The 18,933-nt window shown below is 38.1% G+C and overlaps 1 protein-coding gene and 1 long non-coding RNA gene across 4 annotated transcripts in view; one reads left to right on the forward strand and one right to left on the reverse strand.

Moving 5' to 3' along the window:
- LOC127491606 (uncharacterized) overlaps positions 1 to 15,511 on the reverse strand; it is a 140,264-nt gene extending 124,753 nt beyond the window's left edge. Inside the window, exon 1 of one of the 3 annotated variants that reach the window (XR_007920389.3) lies at positions 15,372 to 15,510. This is a non-coding gene — a long non-coding RNA (uncharacterized LOC127491606). Of the gene's footprint in view, positions 1 to 15,371 lie in introns of all 3 variants that reach the window. The other 2 variants (XR_011387279.2, XR_016231524.1) reach the window with 2 other exon arrangements.
- Positions 15,512 to 15,758: 247 nt separating this feature from the next.
- LOC100009591 (sodium channel protein type 1 subunit alpha) overlaps positions 15,759 to 18,933 on the forward strand; it is a 161,567-nt gene continuing 158,392 nt past the window's right edge. The window contains exon 1 of the mRNA XM_051848547.3: positions 15,759 to 15,895. The gene's annotated coding sequence lies outside the window, so the exon portion shown is untranslated. The remainder of the gene's footprint in view (positions 15,896 to 18,933) is intronic.

Consider the following 18,933-nt stretch of genomic DNA (forward strand, 5'->3'; position numbering starts at 1 on the left):
AAGCTTAAGCTTTGATTGAATTAAAGTGTGTAGTCGTAGGCAATTAGAGAGAAATTACCTCCCGCTAAAATGTGTATTAAGATTAGCACTGGTGTTATTTCTTTATGAGTAGCTAAAATTACACACCTATATAGGATCCAGGCTTATGGAATGTCTGCAAGTGTTTTTCAGGGTTGTCAGAATTTATGTACACCCAGAAGGTCAACAACCTTCCTTGCCTAGGCTCAGAGAAAAACCCTTACAGCTTCTGATGGTAGCAATACATCAGCAATGTTTAACCAATTGTCAGCACTAGCTAGTAGCAAGAAATGTTCTATCCAACATATTTTTGCTCAGAGAAGGAGCCAAATCTTCCTGCTGGAAGCTAAGATGGTAACATTATCAGAGCCACTGTTTGTGATCATAACTGGGGCAGGCAACCTCAGCAACTGGCCTCTTGTGCAGACGTCCTCCACACGGGAGGCTGTGCACACTCCTCACACAGGAGGCTTCTCTACTGTCTCCAACAGAGAGCACCGAGTTCATTTTTACCTTTCATGAAACACTATTTAAGCCAAGTGTGACTGTGTCTGTGATACACTTTTAAACTGAAAAGCCTTGTGCTTTTACCCTTGCTAAATTACACAATTTCCACACTGCTTGCAAGCCCCTCCCCCCCAAGAGCCGAGAGATGATATCTTTTTCTACCTATTAGGTGTTAAATGCTGCATTTAGTGAGGGTTATGCTGTGATTATAAAGGAAATGGAAATTATGTCATTGTAAAAGATGAAAAGAAAAGGAGAGAGGATGAGAGGGAGGAAGAGGAAAGAAAGGAGAGATGCTATGGTAATAAGTATCATGCTCTTAAAATATATATATATGTAATACATGAAGTTTGCTCCCTTTTTACACATAAAAAATTTTTAAAAAGTTTAACTTGGCTACACACTACTTCAAAACATTCTCTCACTACATCTAGAAAAACAAAAGATATGAATTATGTAGATCCCATCCATCCTGAATGGGATTTGAAAAAGGTATAAAAACACTGTGCTTTATTTTGAAAATGCAACATAATATGCTTTTTAGAACCTGAAGAGAATAAAATGTATTTAAGCTTAGACTCACCTATTTTGCGCATGACAAGAAAGATTCACAGATGAGAAATATACTCAAGGTCACACAACCAAAGAATATTTAATGGTAAAAGAAGGATTCCAAATCAAGTTTTGCATTTAAAATCCAAAATATGTGCTACAAGACCATACTGTTTCATAATTTTCTGTTAAATAATAAATATGAGATGCCAAAATACAATCAATATGTACTAAGTAAAAATGTCAAGCTATATATTTAGAAATTTCAAGGACATTCAAACTTATACTCAACACTCATAATTTTCTCAAGACAATGACATTGCTTGGATTTTAAATATCACACATAAATCATTCCTCTAATGAGCTTTGTGTTTTTATTTTCTTTTTTTAAAAAAGGTGACCTCTATTATCGAAGATGCCATGTAAAATATGTCAACAGAAAATAATAGGCAATAGAACTTGATGAAATCTCCCAGAGAATATTCTTATGATGAAAGCTTGGCAACTGTTCCTGTGATTAATCACAATATTGCACAAACCCTTAGCTCCAAATAAACTGGCTTAGTTCTTATTTGGGAGATGTTCTCCTCCTCTTCTTTTGCCTTTAAGAAGGAGTAAGTACTCCAACCTCTTAATATTCTTCTCTGTGGTAGCTCCTTCTCCTATCTCTAACTAAATCCCATTTTTCCAAGAAAACTTCTCAAACCACCAAAGAAGGAAGCGGTCTTCTCTTTTGAGCTTCAGGCATTTTTGTATTTCCATCACTGAACACCACTCCTACAGCATTATACTGCCCATTACATGTATTTCCCAGAACTCCAATACAGCACAGGTATGGAGTTACATGTATGCTTAGTGGAGAGGGGTGAGAGTGGACAGAGGGAATCCAGAGCAGGTGGGTAAGTATATTAGAAGCAAGGATACTTTGAAAATCCAGTCAATAACAGGATCATTGGTCACACAGCTGTAAGTATGACTCCTCTACAAAAAGGGATACTTTGAGCCTGCTCTCCTTTCCTTTAACAGAGAAGTGAGAATAGAAAGTGATTTCCAAAAAATTTCAGAAAGAATATTTAAAATTTGATTATGTGGCGAGCATTGTGGCAAAGCAGATACAGCTACCACCTGCTATGCTGGCATCTCACATGGATGCTTGCTCAAGTCCCAGTTGCCCCACTTCCAATCCAGCTCCCTGCTAATGTGCTTGTGGAAGCTAAGGAGGATAGCCCAAGTACTGGGAGACACAGAAGAAGCTCCTAGCTCCTGGCTTCAGACCAGTCCAGTTCTGGATATTGCAGCCATTTGGGAAGTGAACCAGAACATGAAAGATCTCTCTCTCCACCTCAGAAATATGAATACAGACCTACTATATGACTCAGCCATCACACTTCTGGGAATTTACTCAAACAAAATAAAATCAGCAGATGTAAGAGGGATCTGCACCCCCATGCTCATTGCAGCTCAATTCACAGTAGCTAAGATATGGAATCAACCCAGACGTCCATCAACTGATGACTGGATAAAGAAATTATGGTATATATATGGTATGGAGTACTACTCAACTGTAAAAAAAATGAAAAAACTGAAATGCTTTTTTTTTGCAACAAAATGGATGCAACTGCAAACCATTATACTTAGTGAAATAAGCCAGTCTAAAAAAGACAAATAACATGTTTTCTCTGATCTGTGGTAACTAATAGAGTACCTAAAAGCTAATCTATAGGAATAAAATGGACATTTTGGGATATAATGATTTTTAACAATCCTTAAGGAACAGTGTTTTTTTTTTATATACTATTTGTTGAACTCTTAATGTAGCGTTAATCCAATGAGTATAAAGTTAACTGAAAATTGATCATTGAAAAATTAAGAGTGGGAATAGAAGAGGTAGGAGGAAGAAGGGTGGGAGCATGGGTAGGAGAGGGTAAGTTGGGAAGTATCACTATTTTTCTGAACCTGTATATAGGAAATACATGCATCTTGTATAACCTAAACTAAATTTAAAAATCTCTCTAACTCTGCCTTGCTAATAAATAAATCTTTTTTAAAAATAGTTGAATTTAGATTAACCTCTCTAAAAATAGTCTTCTAGCTTTTTTTAAACCAGAGATCAAAATTCCCATCTTTAAGTGAGAGCTGTAAAAATATACATGAACAGTATTGAGTGTCCAAACATGTACAGTGTCTAATATATTTTCCCACTAAAATATGACACAATCATACGAAGCAGGCATTATCATTCCTTCTCCCTTTACAAAGTCAGCCCTGGGTACAAAGGAATCAGGATTACAGGCAAAACATGGTCAAAACAGTGTGCTTCTTGTAGGTAGTTTCTTCCATGATTTGTTCTATAAATTTATGTTTAGAAATCAAACAGCTTTCTCATGACTATGTCAAATATTATTATTTAGTATATAAAACTAATAATTAGAGTTCAAAAATAAAATACCAGACCATTAACATATTACATTTTTAAAAATATCATATGGTTACAAAAAGATGTGTGTTAGTGTATTACAGAAATACTTTTTTCTTGAAAAAAGGCTATGTATGCTCCGGCGTCACAGCTCAATAGGCTAATCCTCCGCCTGCGGTGCTGGCACATCACGTTCTAGTCCCGGTCAGGGCGCCGGTTCTGTCCGGGCTACTTCTCTTCCAGTCCAGCTCTCTGCTGTGGCCCCGGAGTGCAGTGGAGGATGGCCCAGGTCCTTGGACCCTGCAACCTCATTGGAGACCAGGAGAAGCACCTGGCTCCTGGCTTTGGATCAGCGCGGTGCACCGGCCACAGCACACCGGCCGCAGGAGCCATTGGAGGGTGAACCAATGGAAAAAGGAAGACCTTTCTCTCTGTCTCTCTCTCACTGTCCACTCTGCCTGTCAAAACAAAACAAAACAAAACAAAAAACAAAGGCTATGTATGAAAGTCAAATTTCAAGACAGCCATGTGGGACAATGGCAAAATTTGGATTTCCTCCAGCCTCCAAGTCCTTTAATTTGTTGGTTTAGAATGTACCTTAATACAAGCTATGAGGAAAAATTTTCATACCTTATTAAGCCTGCTGACAGAGTAGTTTCTTTTATGTGCAAAATCCGCTTGTCTTTGGAGCTGTATTGCATGTCCTCTAAACAGAGGGCAATGCTTTCAAATCTGAAGACATTTGCAGCTGCTCGGCTAGTTGACTAATCACTTCTGAGATTTTCTTCTCCAAATAAAAATCATCTCAGGACTAATTGTGACAATAATAGCAGAGCTATGAATTTCTGAAAATCTGTTCACCACCATTTTTACAACCCTGAACCTGTCTCTGGAATTATGAGTTTTACTTTTAAAATTCCAAGTGGGATCCTGGCTAGTAACAGAGATGCTCTACGGCAGGTTTGGTTTACAATTAAATATTCCTCACTCACATTCAAAGCACATCCATGGAGCCCTGCACCTGATGAATGGAGTCCTACAGTGTTCTTGTTCCTGCAAAGAGCACTGCACAGAGTTCTGCCACCTGAGATGTATCCTGGACTCCATCTTAATGGGGGCATAGAATCAGCTGAGTGCTTTATCCAGCCCACCTGGATCAAATAAATCAATGCTCCTTGTAAAGTATTAAGCACATTTGTACAAATATAAATTCTGATTAGCATTTATCTGTAATTACCCAGCATTCTCAAGATATTCAGTTATAAAAGGACAAAAAGATGATGCCTCATGGTGTATAATGTCACTATGAAGAAAAAATTTAGAGGCTCAATAAATGGAATATTTCAGAAATATGTCATAATCCAGCTGTATCTACAAAAATATCTTGTCTGTTTATGTTTCAGTCATTTTTTTCATTTCTTTTATTATAGCCAAGATCTGCTGTCAACTAGTTACGTGACCAGGACAAGTCACCTAATTTTCCCCAGATCCTTCCTCTGACAGAAAAGTTGGAGAGTGGGAAAAAAATGAAGCAAAGAAACATACACAAATGGGTCAGTCTAGACTATCCAGTTTAGAAAATATAGCCTTAGTTCTGTATCTCTAGAATACTCTAACCTTAAATAGAGGGAACTGGGCTAGTTTCAAGTGTGAAGTACTCACAGATCTCCACATCAAAATGCATGAAGTGCAAAGACTCTTGGGTTGAATATAGCTTTTCTGCAGCTGGGTTCAAAGTACAATAGCTTAGTTTAGAATTCTGATTTAAAATGCCTGAGGACTTTGCAGGAGCAATAAATGGTAACACACAAGAAATGTTTGTTGACTACTTGGATTACTGACACACTTAAAAATATACTCAGCACTTTGAACAGAATGAAAGCCTATCATGGCAAAACGTAAATCCCGAAAGTAAATTAATTACTTGAAATGAAAAGCCAACATCCCAATTATGAGACCTTGGAAGAGTCCTGTGTGCACTTTGTTTTTGTGGGGTAGGTAGGACAGTGAAATACGTTTAACATCTATTGCAGTGTTATTATAAGGATAAAATAATAGGGGCCAGTGCTGTGGCATAGCGGGTAAAGCCACCATTTGCAGTGCCGGCATCCCATAAGAGTGCCAATTCAAGACCCAGCTGTTCCACTTCCAATCCAGCTCTCTGCTATGGTGTGGGAAAGCAGTAGAAGATGGCCCAAGCCCTTGGGCCCCTGTACCCACCTGAGAGACCCAGAGGAAGCTCCTGGCTCCTGGCTTGGGCGGGTGCAGCTCCGGCCGTTGCAGCCATCTGGGGAGTGAACCAGCAAATGGAAGACCCACCCCCTCTGTTTGCCTCTCCTTTTCTCTCTGTGTAACTCTGACTTTCAAATAAACAAACAAATCTTTAAAAAAGGATAATAAATTCAATGTAAGAGTTTATGAAATTAAAACATCTATACTATATAAAAAATTCTAGATACATATGGATTCAATAAAATAGTTTAATAAATGTCAAATGTGAGCTTCTTCCATAACCAGATTTTGTTTTTAAAAGTTGTCATTTCTTGGGGCTGGTGCTGTGGTATAATAGGCTAAGCTTCTGCCTGTGACGTCAGCTTCCCATATGGGTTCCAGTTCAAGGGTTAGGCTGCTCTACTTCCAATCCAGCTCCCTGCTGATGGCCTGGGAAAGCAGAAGATGGTCCTAGTGCTTGGGCCCTTGCACCCATGTGGGAGATCCAGACGATGCTTCTGGCTCCTGGTTTCTGATCTGCCCAGCTCTGGCCACTGCAGCCATTTGGAGAGTGAATCAGTAGATAGAAAACCTCTCTCACTGTCTCTACCACTTCTGTAACTCTGCCTCTCAAATGAATAATTAAAAAAAAAAAAACGCTGTCATTGCCTGCAATTGAATTTTTGAAATACAAATATTACCTATTTTAAGAAATATTTCTTTGAAGACTGAGTGTAAAGACAATTTTAAATGACATTAAAATCTTTTCTATATTTCTTTAAATGACATTTTCAATGACAGTAGTGATATCTTATAAAAAAGTATCTTTTTCAGAATGTATCATAATCCCTAGTATTTTACTTTTGATTAATCCATGCTTGGGTTTACCAAAAGTATATAGTACTCAATTTTTATCAATCATCACAATTTTTATCATGCTGAACAGTTATTGAATACATATATTGTTTTCCAAAAAGGTTCTATTTTAGGTGCTAGGAATTCAAACATGAATATTCCACAATCTTCGTTTCCAGATAGTTAATCAATTAGTTGAGATGGGTCATATGTAAGCAACTCTGCAATAGGAGATAATATGAGTGCACTGAGCTTTATAAGCCACAGTAATATCCCAATGAGCTGTAATCACTTCCATTTGGCAGGGAGGCAGAAGACCCAGTAAAGGCTTCTTAAAGAACTGACTGTTAAGCCTAAAAGGAGTCTCTAATGCAAATTAGTGCCCTTTTAAGGGAAAGGACCACGGATGGGAGGGTTAACTAAGGATGGGATGGGTAATGACAGGTGTAGTGGTGAGGACAGAACGCATTCGTAGAGGTATAAAGTAGCATCAAGATTTCTGTATCTAAGCAATTCAGTGTGACTAGAACATCGGCTGGAGTAAGTGGATGGAAAAGTCAATTAATTTTTCTTGAACTGGTGTAAGAATTACCTATAGATTGAGAGGGAATTTCTTGAATAAGAGTAACATGTGGAGATTGACTGGAAATGTGATGTGGGGAATACCAGGAAGAGACAAGCACAGTTGTGCCAGATGTTCAAGGCTGACTTAGAGAAAATCTAATGCACTGGATAATGAACCAGGACCTGCACATTCTGAGATCCTACTTGAAAAACCAACTTCAAAAAGAGAAAATGGCAGACAAAAATTAGAAGATTGCCTTTTCCTCCTCAGACACCATCTCACTCCATCCATCATCCATGATGATGGTGATTCTCCCTTTCTCTGTGCCTCATTTTTTTTAGTTTTCAAAACTTCTAAGTTCTGGGGTGTGTGTGCATGTGTGCGTGTGCGTGTGTGTGTGTGTTTAATGAAGGGATGGAACAGGTAAGGGAAACAAAAAAGCTTTTCCTGTAGAGTAACTCTTCCTAGACTAAGTAGAAATGCCTACTTTGTATTTATTCCATCAGGTTTAAAAGAAAATACTGAAAAATATGTAATGACAAAACTGCAAATCTCCAAATGCTCTGATGATCACTAGGTTACACAATACTTTTAAATAAAAGTGTTTTTTTTTTAATTATTCAGGTACTCATCCTCAACACTTTACTATTCTCTCTCTCTCTCTCTTTCTCTCTCTCTCCCCCTTTCTCCCTTTCTCCCTCCCACTCTCCCTTCTCTCCCTCCCCCTCTACCTCCTCCTTTGCTCCCCTTCCCTCCCTCTTTCCTGATGGAAGTCTGACTGAAAGCAACATATTTAACATTTATATAGCAGCAGATACTCAAAACCCCTACAATTACCAGAGCTAATGAGGACCTCATCAGTGTTGGCCACTGTCCACCTTTGTCACCATGTTAGCTGGCCTGCCTGGTGAAACACCAGCTTTAATCATTTTTTGTATTGTCCAGACATTTAAATGGATAAACCTGTTTGGATTGGGGGACCATGTCAGTACTATTGCTTTTCCCCAGCTCCTTTATGAAAGCAATTGCTTGGAATAACCAGATTCTTCAGCCACTCACTCATAAGGGCTGAGGGAGCCTCATCCTTCCTTCTTCCAACAGACTCAAGAGTATTGATCATAAACATTTTTCCTCAATATACACAATGTATTTTTCAGACCATTTTTATGTATTTCTAGTAATTACTTTTCCATCATTCTAGAATAGCCTTCACAGTTTAACATTTGGGGTTCATCTCAAAGCTACCTGGATTTTTCTTTCTCTTGAGTTCATTTTTTAAAAGATTTATTTGAAAGACAGAGTTACAGAGAGAGGTAGAGAGAGGTAGAGAGAGAGAGACGTCTTCCATCTGCTGGTTCATGGAGTTCATTCTTTGTTCCTACCTTTTCCATTTTTGTTTCCACTTTGTTTCCAATTTTATTTTAAAAATTAAATTTCTTCCATTCAAATACATCTCTCTCTCTCTCTCATATCCTTGTACTAAGCCCTCTGGGAAGTGTACAAAGAGTTTATAATTATTTTAGGCTGATTAGTTGAGCTATTAATATTCAAGCAGACTGTTAATTGCCTGCCATTGTGCCTTTTTCCTTATTAATATAAATGAATTTTAATGGAAACATCTATGAATACAACTTGAATACTACATTTCTGCAGCTTGTCAAGGCAAGTGAAACTGCAGCAATTTAAGATACTTTATTTAAAATTAAGAGACTGGAATTTTAGGTACTATACTATAAGCACTTGACAATCTATATTAAAGTTCTTATGGCCTGTTTGAGCCAAAGAAAAAGGGTGGGATCTCATTTTAAAAGCGTAAAATACAACCAATCATGCCACCAACACAATGAGGAATTCTTCCCACTGCCACACACAGAGAAAAACTCCTCAGTTCTTTAATTTAATCTAAGAATGACAATTGGCCAAAGATGATATATTTTAATGTTTCAACTATAATACAAAAGGAGGGCAGAGATAGCTTGGCGAACACCAAAATTTGTGTGTGTTCCCTTCCAGAAAGAGGCTACTCAGGTGCTGGCACTATGGCTTAATGTACTAATATACCTGGGGAATCAATACAAGGTGGCCCAAGTGCTTGAGGCCCTGCTGCCAGATGGAGTTCCACACTCCCAGCTTCCACCTGGCCCAGCCTGAGCTGTTGGGGCCATTTGGAGAGAGAACCAATGGATAGAAGATTGACTTCATGCCCTGTCTCTTCCTCTCTGTTACTCTGCCTTTCAAATAAGTTAAATGAATCTTTAAAGTTAAATAAAGTGGTTTTCCAGCTAGGGACAACATTTCTCAGCCTCCTATTACATTTAGATGGGTCTCTGTGACTATTTCTCACCACTGAAATATGAGTCAGTCATGTGTCATTTCTGTTCTAAAGAAGTAGGTGCAATTCCTCATGATCACTTTTTCCATCTGTGAGATGGTTCTGAAAATCTACAGGCAAAAGAAGCCACAATACTGAACACACTGAATTCATGAATGTGCACACAGATGGCATCTGCCAACCAGGACTTTGCATGAGTTAGTCCTTCAGTGTGCTAAGCCTCCAAGACTTTGGGGAGTATTTGTTGCTGAAGCTAGTGTCACTTTAGTTAATACAAAGGGAAAAGATGAAAATCTCACATTTTACAGGGTCAAATCTGAAATAACTAAAAATGTACTGAAATGATTGAATGCATTCAGACATACTTAAATTTTTCTGACATTGGGTTAAAATGGGACATTAAAATAGAAATTAATTTATGGAAAAATAATTTTATCTTGAGTTTGTGGTATATAAAATTCATAACTGCCCAATAACTATCTTTTAATTTTTATCTCCACTTACACCACATATAGCCTGATTTTCTGCTATGATTTTTTTCCTTATTTATTCTAGTATAGTGAATGAATAATGTTTTCTGTAGGTTTTCAGTTAAGTAGAGGCTAGTATAATATATAATTGTTTTTAAACATGTTATCTCAAGGTGGTTGTGATTTGGGTTCAAAAGTCAATTATCTTCTATACAAAAGCTAGTTTTAATAGAAATGAAGCCCATATTTTTCTTCTAAAGTTAGAAATTGTTATTCCAGTCTGCCCTGTAATCCTCTAGAAGCCTAAGGTAAGGTTTTTGGATAGAGGAGCTATCTTATTTCCGGTCCTTTCAAAGACACCAGCATGGTTCCTTGATCCAACATGAAAAATGACCTCTGTTCTAGAGGCACATTCTTGTAACTGACTTGGGAGAACTTAAGCTTTTCCATGGACCAGCCAAAAGAAGCCACTTGCAGCTGATTTTTGCAAGTAACAGGCAGAACAAGAAAAGCACTCAATAAAATACCATTTTACTTAGTAATTGCTGAGATTCCAAGAGTTGGGGCTTTAATTTAGTATCCACATGTTTTTACACAATCTTTTTTCAAAGAAATTCCTTTGGATAACCTGATTTGGGGGGGTGGGAGTAATGGAGTGCAATGGAGGCATAGAATTATTTCCTCCTTTTCATTTTGAAAAGTCTCTACAATTTTTCTTTGCATCCATTTGACTACAATACACTTATAAATTCATTTGTAACCCAAGTAACAATCAAAACTAGGACAGTAATTACTATTCTATGATAACATTGAGATTTTAGCTTCTCCATATGAGGGAAAACATGCAGTATCTGTCTTTCTGTATCTGGCTTACTTCACTCAACATGATGCCCTAATTAGTACTCTGGGAAGAATAGGGGAGATAGAGGGAGTTTGGGTAATAGGTAGCAAATCGGATTTAGATTGAAGGAATAAATTCCTAGGGTTACACAACATACTGGAGTCGCAATAGTTCACAGTAACCTAGCCTATATTTTATGCACAAATAGAAGAAATTCTAAGACTCTAATCATAAGATAACATCAAAGAGGGGAAATGTTGGTTACTGTGATTTGATTAGCACATATTGTATGCAAGTCATACTCTAGCCCATACATACACATAATTACTGTTAATTATTTTTTAACTTTCATTTAGTAAATATAAATTTCCAAAGTACAGTTTAGGGATTACAATGGCTTCCCCCCCCATAACTTCCCTCCCACCCTCAACCCTCCCAACTCCCACTCCCTCTCCCATTCCATTCACATCGATTCATTTTCTATTCTCTTTATATACAGAAGATCAATTTAGCATATATCAAGTAAAGATTTCATCAGTTTGTACCCACACAGAAACACAAAGTGAAAAATACTGTTTGAGTCCTAGTTATAGCATTAATTCACATTGAACAACACATTAAGGACAGAGATCCTACATGAGGAGTAAGTGCACAGTGACTCCTGTTGTTGACTTAACAAATTGACACTCTTGTTTATGGCCTCAGTAATCTCCCTAGGCTCTTGTCATGAGTTGCCAAGGCTATGGAAGCCTTTTGAGTTTGTGGACATCGATCTTATTTAGACAAGGTCATAGTCCAAGTGGAAGTTCTCTCTTCCCTCCAGAGAAAGGTACCTCCTTCTTTGATGGCCCTTTCTTTCTACTGGGATCTCACTTGAAGAGCTCTTTCATTTAGGTCCTCTTTTTTTGCCAGAGTGTCTTGGCTTTCCATGCCTAAAATACTCTCATGGGCTCTTCAGCCAGATCCGAATGCCTCAAGGGCCGATTCTGAGGCCAGAGCGCTGCTTAGGACATCTGCCATTCTATGGGTCTGCTGTGTATCCCGCTTCCCATATTGGATCATTCTCTCCCTTTTTTATTCTATCAATTTGTATTAGCACACACTATTCTTGTTTATGTGATCCCTTTGACTCTTAGTCCTATCATTATGATCAATTGTGAACTGAAATTGATCACTTGGACTAGTGAGATGGCATTGGTACATGCTACCTTGATGGGATTGAATTGGACTGTTAATTATTTTTAAAGAAAATAATGTGACAATCAGATTGTGACCAGAACTGTGACAACTGGAGCAAACAAAATGATCACTCTATAGTATATGGAAGAACAGGATAAATGATATAATGAGGCAGCAATCAGAAAAATTCCAATGGTAAATATCTTGCAGAAAAATTGGTCTGGTCTTATCAATAAACCATGGTTTTCAATAAGATAAAAAGAGGGGCTAGCTCTGTGGCATAGTGGGTAAAGCCACCATCTGCAGCACTGGCATCCCATAGGGGCTCTGGTTGAAGTCCGAGTCTGCTCCACTTTCTATCCAGCTCCCTGCTGATGTACTTGAGAAAGCAGCTGAAGATGGCCAGGTACATGGGCCCCCTGCAACCATGTAGGAGACCAGGAAGAAGCTCCTAGCTCCTGGCTTCAGATACACCCAGCTCCATCCATTGCAGCCATTGCAGCCATTTGTGGAGTGAACCAGCAGATTGAAGATCTTTCTCTTTCTTTCTCTCTCTCTCTCCCTCTCTCTCTCCATAATCCTGCCTTTCAAATAAATAAATCTTAAAAAGATAGAAAAGCATAATAACCAGATGAAATGCTTGGCACTAAATTGTATCATCATTTAGATAAATCTACGTATTCTTAAATCATTAGAGGCAACTTTGGTTATGGGATGAATGAATGAATTATTAGTTATGAATAATATTAATAAATATTAATTTTTGAGAAGGATTTTTTCCACAGATAGCTCAGATACAAAATGAAAAGGTTTTTAATTTCGTTTTTAATTTTCTTCCTTTAAAGAGTGACAGAGAAATGGAGGGAGAGACAGAAAAAGAAATCTTCCATCCGCTGGTTCATTCCCCGAATGGCCACAATGACCCAGCATGCTACAGGTTGACATCAGGAGCCTAGAACTCCGTCCAGGTTTCTGACATAGGTGTCATGGGCTCAGGTACTTATCCATCTTCACGTGCCTTCCATAGTTCATTAGCAGAGAGGTGGATTAGAAGCAGAGCATCTGGGGCTTTAACCAGCACTCCAACAGGGGATGCAGGTGTGGCAGGCAGTGGCTTAACCCTCTGCACACAACGCCCCAGCTTTTTAATTCTTTTGGAATATAAATAAGTTTAGATTATCCAATCACACGGAATGCTTAGAATTTTTCCCAGTAAGCAAGACTATATACTAAGGGAGAATTGGTGAGGTGAGAGGGGACAGACTACCTCCTTCCCTTAGAAAACTGAACCCCTATTTCATTTGGCAATGGTCTCAATTGAAAACATAATTATTTCAAACGCCCCTAGGGTGGAGCATGGGAATGTTTCATAATTGGGAGCCGTAAGATGTTAAAGACTCTAGAGGTGCCGTCTGTGAAAGCTCTTGGAGAGAGTTGATTCAGCTGGTGCATACTTTATGCCTTTCACTTCTCTTATTTTCCTACTCAAAATGCAGTCAGAAAGCTGGATATGATACAGCCATCTTGAGACCACAAAAGAGTAAAGATTAAAGACACAGGCTAAAAAGAATTGAGAGGAAGAAAAATGAGCTTAAGACCCTGAGCACTGTGGGTCTTCCTGACCAGCTCTGAAGTCTACCTCTGGATTTAATGTCACTTGAAACACACAAAACTCTTTAATGAATATTGGAATGCCTCTAAGAACAGCCAAACCTGTACCAAGTTAATCCAATTAGGGGAAACCTAAAAACCATTTCTAAATATTTAAAATTTTTTTTAAGTTTTCAAATATTTCAAAACTATTTATCTTGGCAATTATTAAAAGTATATATTAATATATCATTTTGATACAAATCTTAGAATGAATCCTCCAAAGAACTCTGCCAGGCCATAGCATATGCAGTTCCCACACATGAACACATTATGAATACTTTTTATTCCTCCATATAGTCTCCCAAATATTTACTTAGGGCACAGGAAATATTGTACTACAGGCAGGGATACAAGGGTTAAAATTACAATGCTTGACTGGAAATGGCTCTGTTTACTTGATAGGAATACACAGAATCTTTTATAAAGCATTCTATTTTCCATGTATTTGCATCCTATGTGTTGTTTATCTCACATATCTTAGCTCTCCAAGAGATGAGGAAGCCTAGTACCACAATCTACATCAACAAAATAAAAGAATTTGAACCACCAGCATGGTCTGCACAGCTTAATTTTTAGGATATAGAATCATGATTGAAAGATTTAATTAAATGTTGCACCAATATGTTCATTACAGTTGTAAGAAATAATTGCAGAAAATCTCTCATTCCACACAACACAGGACTTGTTTTTCCAAAATCAAACCATAGCTGAAAGCAGATACTTACTGCTACTCCACTTTGTTTTCTATCATTTCCATGAGGGGAAAAAAAGCACTATATAGCAAACATTTACTGTAGTATCATAGCACAGTTGTCCACGGCAGTATAGTAGCAGAACACCAGGTGAGTATCAGGAAGACATTTCTACTCCCTTCTTCCAACATTTCAGCTAAGGTAGGTCATTTAACTTCTTTCTATCTCAGTTTCCTTACAAGTTAAAGTCTGGGGTAGAATTAGATCATTGTGTTCTTTGATACCTAAATTCTCTTATTTCCTTACTCTATTCTCAGGATACTGCATTAGCTGATATGCTTTCCAACTAAGAACAGAACATTAAGATTATTTTAAATGATGCATGGTTTCTCTATTTCTGTTGCCTCAGGAATTATACATCTTAGCCCACATCCCATATAAAACCACAATTTTATATATAATTAAACAACAATGTCATCTTATATTAATAACACAATATCACTGTACTCACAATCATAGAGGACTGCAGTTGTTATTCCTGGCTTTTAAGGGTGTAACTTGTATTGCACAGTTAAGATAATTGAATGAAAATTAGATGGAGAGTGCATTGTTTTTAATTTGCTGTTCAAAGTATCCCCCAGATGTCCAGAAGTGACTCCAGCAAAGCTTATCTCTAAAGCATAGTGATTCCCTTGCTCTATTATGAGAAACTTTCTTTAGTGCCTAAAAATTGATTCATTATATGCAAAATCTGGTGTTAAAACCTGACCTTGTTTTAGAGTATAGACAACAGAAGTAATCGATTAACACACCTGACATTCATCTTCAAACCACTGGATAGTTACCCCTTTTCTTATTTCTTGCATGATAATTTCAGAAGTTGAAACACATGAAGCACAACCAGTTTAACTCATCATATTCTAAATTTTATATACAAGAGTAAAAATCCTATCATATTGCTTGAAGCAGAATATTTAAGGAACATGATTTCACAAATTCTTTAGTTATCATCCTATGAAACAACTCTCAGCCCCAACTATTATTATCACGTTACGGATTCACATTTCCCCCCCTACTTACCACGATGAGTTAAAGGTAGACAAAAGCTCTCCGTATCAGCCTTTGAGCTTTACCAGCCACTTCATTTTAGATGTCACGGTACAGGACTTTGCAGACAGCAGTTCATTCTAGGGTTTACTGCAAACACTGAAAGAGACGCCTCACACTTGCAAGATTCAGCTTTTGTGCTCTTGGTCATTCTTCTCACAACGAAAAAAAGAAAAAAAAAACATGAGCCCAGTTTCTGAGCCTTTCTTAACGCTCCTTCCAAAATATTTCAAAAGAGGAAGACAAGAAAGACTTCAGGATCTCCATGCAAACTCCCAGCCTGCCCGCCTGCCTGCTGCTGCCAACACGTCTTACTCTCGCTGGTGATGACATTCAGCAAGCTCCCAGCACTGATGCTTCCTTATGTAACGCTCTCTAGGTCAAGTGTAGGAGACGCACTGCTGGCCTGTGGGAACTCATGGGACTGTTTCTTCTGATTAACACTTCAGGGGCTATGGAGGCTGAAGGAAGCTGAGCTTTCACTACATCTTTCGGGGGTAAATATTTTTAAAAGATTCAGTTGTTTCGATACTGTAGTCTTGACAGATTCCTGTCAGCCATGCTGAGAAGTACAGGGAGAAATTTCTGAGAGATTCCAGTTATTTCAGCAGGCTTGAAAAAGCACTATAAGTCGTCTAATAATCCTAGCTTTAGCATACTTGGAGTAAATAAACGATAACTTGGAATTTGCTGAGTAAGCATCATCTCTAACCATCAAGGAATGAATGTTGATTTGATGTTTAGACTCTGAGTGCAATTCTTTGGTTAAGAGGTGTTGCAGGAGAGCATTATGAGTTGTGGCTTGTAATTTAAATATTTACTACCTTTCTTGGTTTTTATGCTACTCTTGTCTCTGATTATAAATTGGCTTCTCATGTAAATAAGATGTGTGTGTGTGTCTGTGTGTGTCTGTGTGTGTGTCTGTGTGTCTGCCTGGGTTTTCTCCTGTTGTGATTGTTTTCTTAAGGTAGTAATGGAGCCTGTATGACCCAGCAGCTGCAAGACTTCAACAAACAATAAACCCTGCCTAGTTATTTGCCAGGTGAATACTGCAGTAAAAGCGCCATTTGATACTTGTGCTGCACGATGCTGGGTTAACGCATTGGCTCAACCTGTGCTGCATTTAGGAGGCTTGGAGGGATGACCCTAGGTTTGACAGGAACAATTATTCACTCTATGAGTAACAGGAGAAACATTATACCACTAATTCTGTTTCAGACTCTTACACCGTGTCCTGCTCCAGGAATTAGTTAAAATAGCAGGTTCTTATCAAATGCTGCAGAAAAGCCTGATGTAGTTGTACGTAAGATTGCGGCAGCAGTGTGATATAGGCAAGGAATTGCCATTAGCTTTAACCAGAGATGATGGCACAATAGAAATAGAAACCTAATTTACAAGATTGATGGATATTTTTAAGTTGAAGATAAATGCAGCTTTTTCTGCACACCCTTGGCAAGTGAAATTCATTGCCTTGCACAGGAGGTCATGAATTATGAGGAAAAAGGCTATGTAGATTTCCTCATGATCTCAAAGAGCTAAATGGAAAGTTGACATTCTGTTGTTTGTTTGAGTCTCTTAACAAGCATTGGCAAGTGGCAGGATAGTTAAAGTGCACTTTCCAGGGAAACAGTTTTAAAGCATCTGAAATTTCTTACATTCTTTTTATTAAGTTAAATAAATGAAAATGAGTGTTACTGAAATGAATTTCCTTGGGGTACGTTTTACTATATTAACTGTGATTAAAAGTAGCACATTGATTGTTTATGATGAGAACACACTGCTTATAATTTTATGCTATATTTAAGTGATTAAGCATGTACATGCTTTTCCAAATAATTTGAAGAGACAGTTATAGTCCCTCAGGGCCTAGTTTTATATTACTGATGTCAATAGACATTTTTCCCATAGTTACACAGAGGTTTAAGAGCCCTATCAGACCAGGTTCTACTTAGTTTGGCATTTGGACTGTTTCTCATAACTGTAATGCTGAAAATATACTTGAATGCATTTACAATCTTCGGGTTTATGTATATTTGTGATAACATTGACATTACTCAGTTATTTACAAATGATTTTAAAACTGTTTTTTATTGGCTGTTTGTTACAAACTAATACTTCTTTCTGGTAGTTAACCTAAAATATGAAGTTCTTTACTTTTAAAGTGAGAAATTTAGATTAAATGAAATTTAAATAAGTTTTTATTCTTCCATCTTTATGAGTATATTCCTCTATGTGTGGATTAAAATTATTTACTACTCTATGATAAAGTGAGGTTACAGTTTCAATGAGGTTGACTCTTTTAAACACATGTGACATTAGGGTTACATTTACTAAGTACCTACCAGTTGTTAGGCCAGTCGTTCACAATGCATAATCTCCCAGCATTACCTGGGAACTTGTTTATTTTCAATACTCACTTTAGATTTATTGAGTCAAAACCTCCAGGGGAGTTTTGTTGATTGATGTTTTTACAAGCCCTCCAGATAGACTGTAAGGCATACTGAAGTATGAGAAACACTATGCTGGGCAGTCATTTCATTAAACATCATAAAGATAATTTTACTATGTAAAATTGAATACATATTATGTAATTAAATTCTCTATGTTCTTCATTGCCTAGATATCCAAGTGTAACCAACAATATATTTTAAAGTTTTTTGAGATAAGTCTGAACATCTTAAGTCTAAATATAATCATAAAAACTATTTTCTGGGGCCGGTGTTGTGGCATAGTGGTAAAGCTACTGCCTGTGATGCCAGCATCCCACAGAGCTCCGGTTTGTACCCTAGTTGCTTCACTTCTGATCTAGCTCCCTGCTAATGGCCTGGGGAAAACAGTGGAAGATGGTACAAGTGCTTAGGCTCCTGTCCCCCTATATGGGATACCCAGATGAAGCTCCTGGCTCCTGTAGCCATTTGGGGAGTGAACCAGCAGATGGTGGACTGCCCTCTGTCTCTCCCTGTCTCTCTCTGTAACTCTAACTTTCAAATAAATAATCTTTATTAAAAAAACTCTTATCCAACAGTTCCACTTGAGAACTATAGCTCTTAGAAGTTAAATCAGGTAATAGAAAAAACACTAGGCCGGCGCCGCGGCTCACTAGGCTAATCCTCCGCCTTGTGGCGCCGGCACACCGGGTTCCAGTCCCGGTCGGGGCGCCGGATTCTGTCTCGGTTGCCCCTCTTCCAGGCCAGCTCTCTGCTGTGGCCCAGGAGTGCAGTGGAGGATGGCCCAAGTACTTGGGCCCCGCACCCCATGGGAGACCAGGAGAAGCACCTGCACCTGGCTCCTGCCATTGGATCAGCGCGGTGCGCTGGCCGCAGCGGCCATTGGAGGGTGAACCAAGAGCAAAAGGAAGACCTTTCTCTCTGTCTCTCTCTCTCACTGTCCACTCTGCCTATCAAAAAAAAAAAAAATGAAAAAAAAAAGAAAAGAAAAAAGAAAAAACACTAGAGAATTTGTCTCTTCTATTTGTTCACTCTGTGACTTGGCACATATCACTAACCCTGTTTGATTTTCCATTTCTCATTTGCAA

The sequence above is a fragment of the Oryctolagus cuniculus genome, chromosome 3 (assembly GCF_051225735.1).
Source record: "Oryctolagus cuniculus isolate XC-2025 breed Fujian yellow rabbit chromosome 3, ASM5122573v1, whole genome shotgun sequence".
Classification (NCBI taxonomy): domain Eukaryota; kingdom Metazoa; phylum Chordata; class Mammalia; order Lagomorpha; family Leporidae; genus Oryctolagus; species Oryctolagus cuniculus.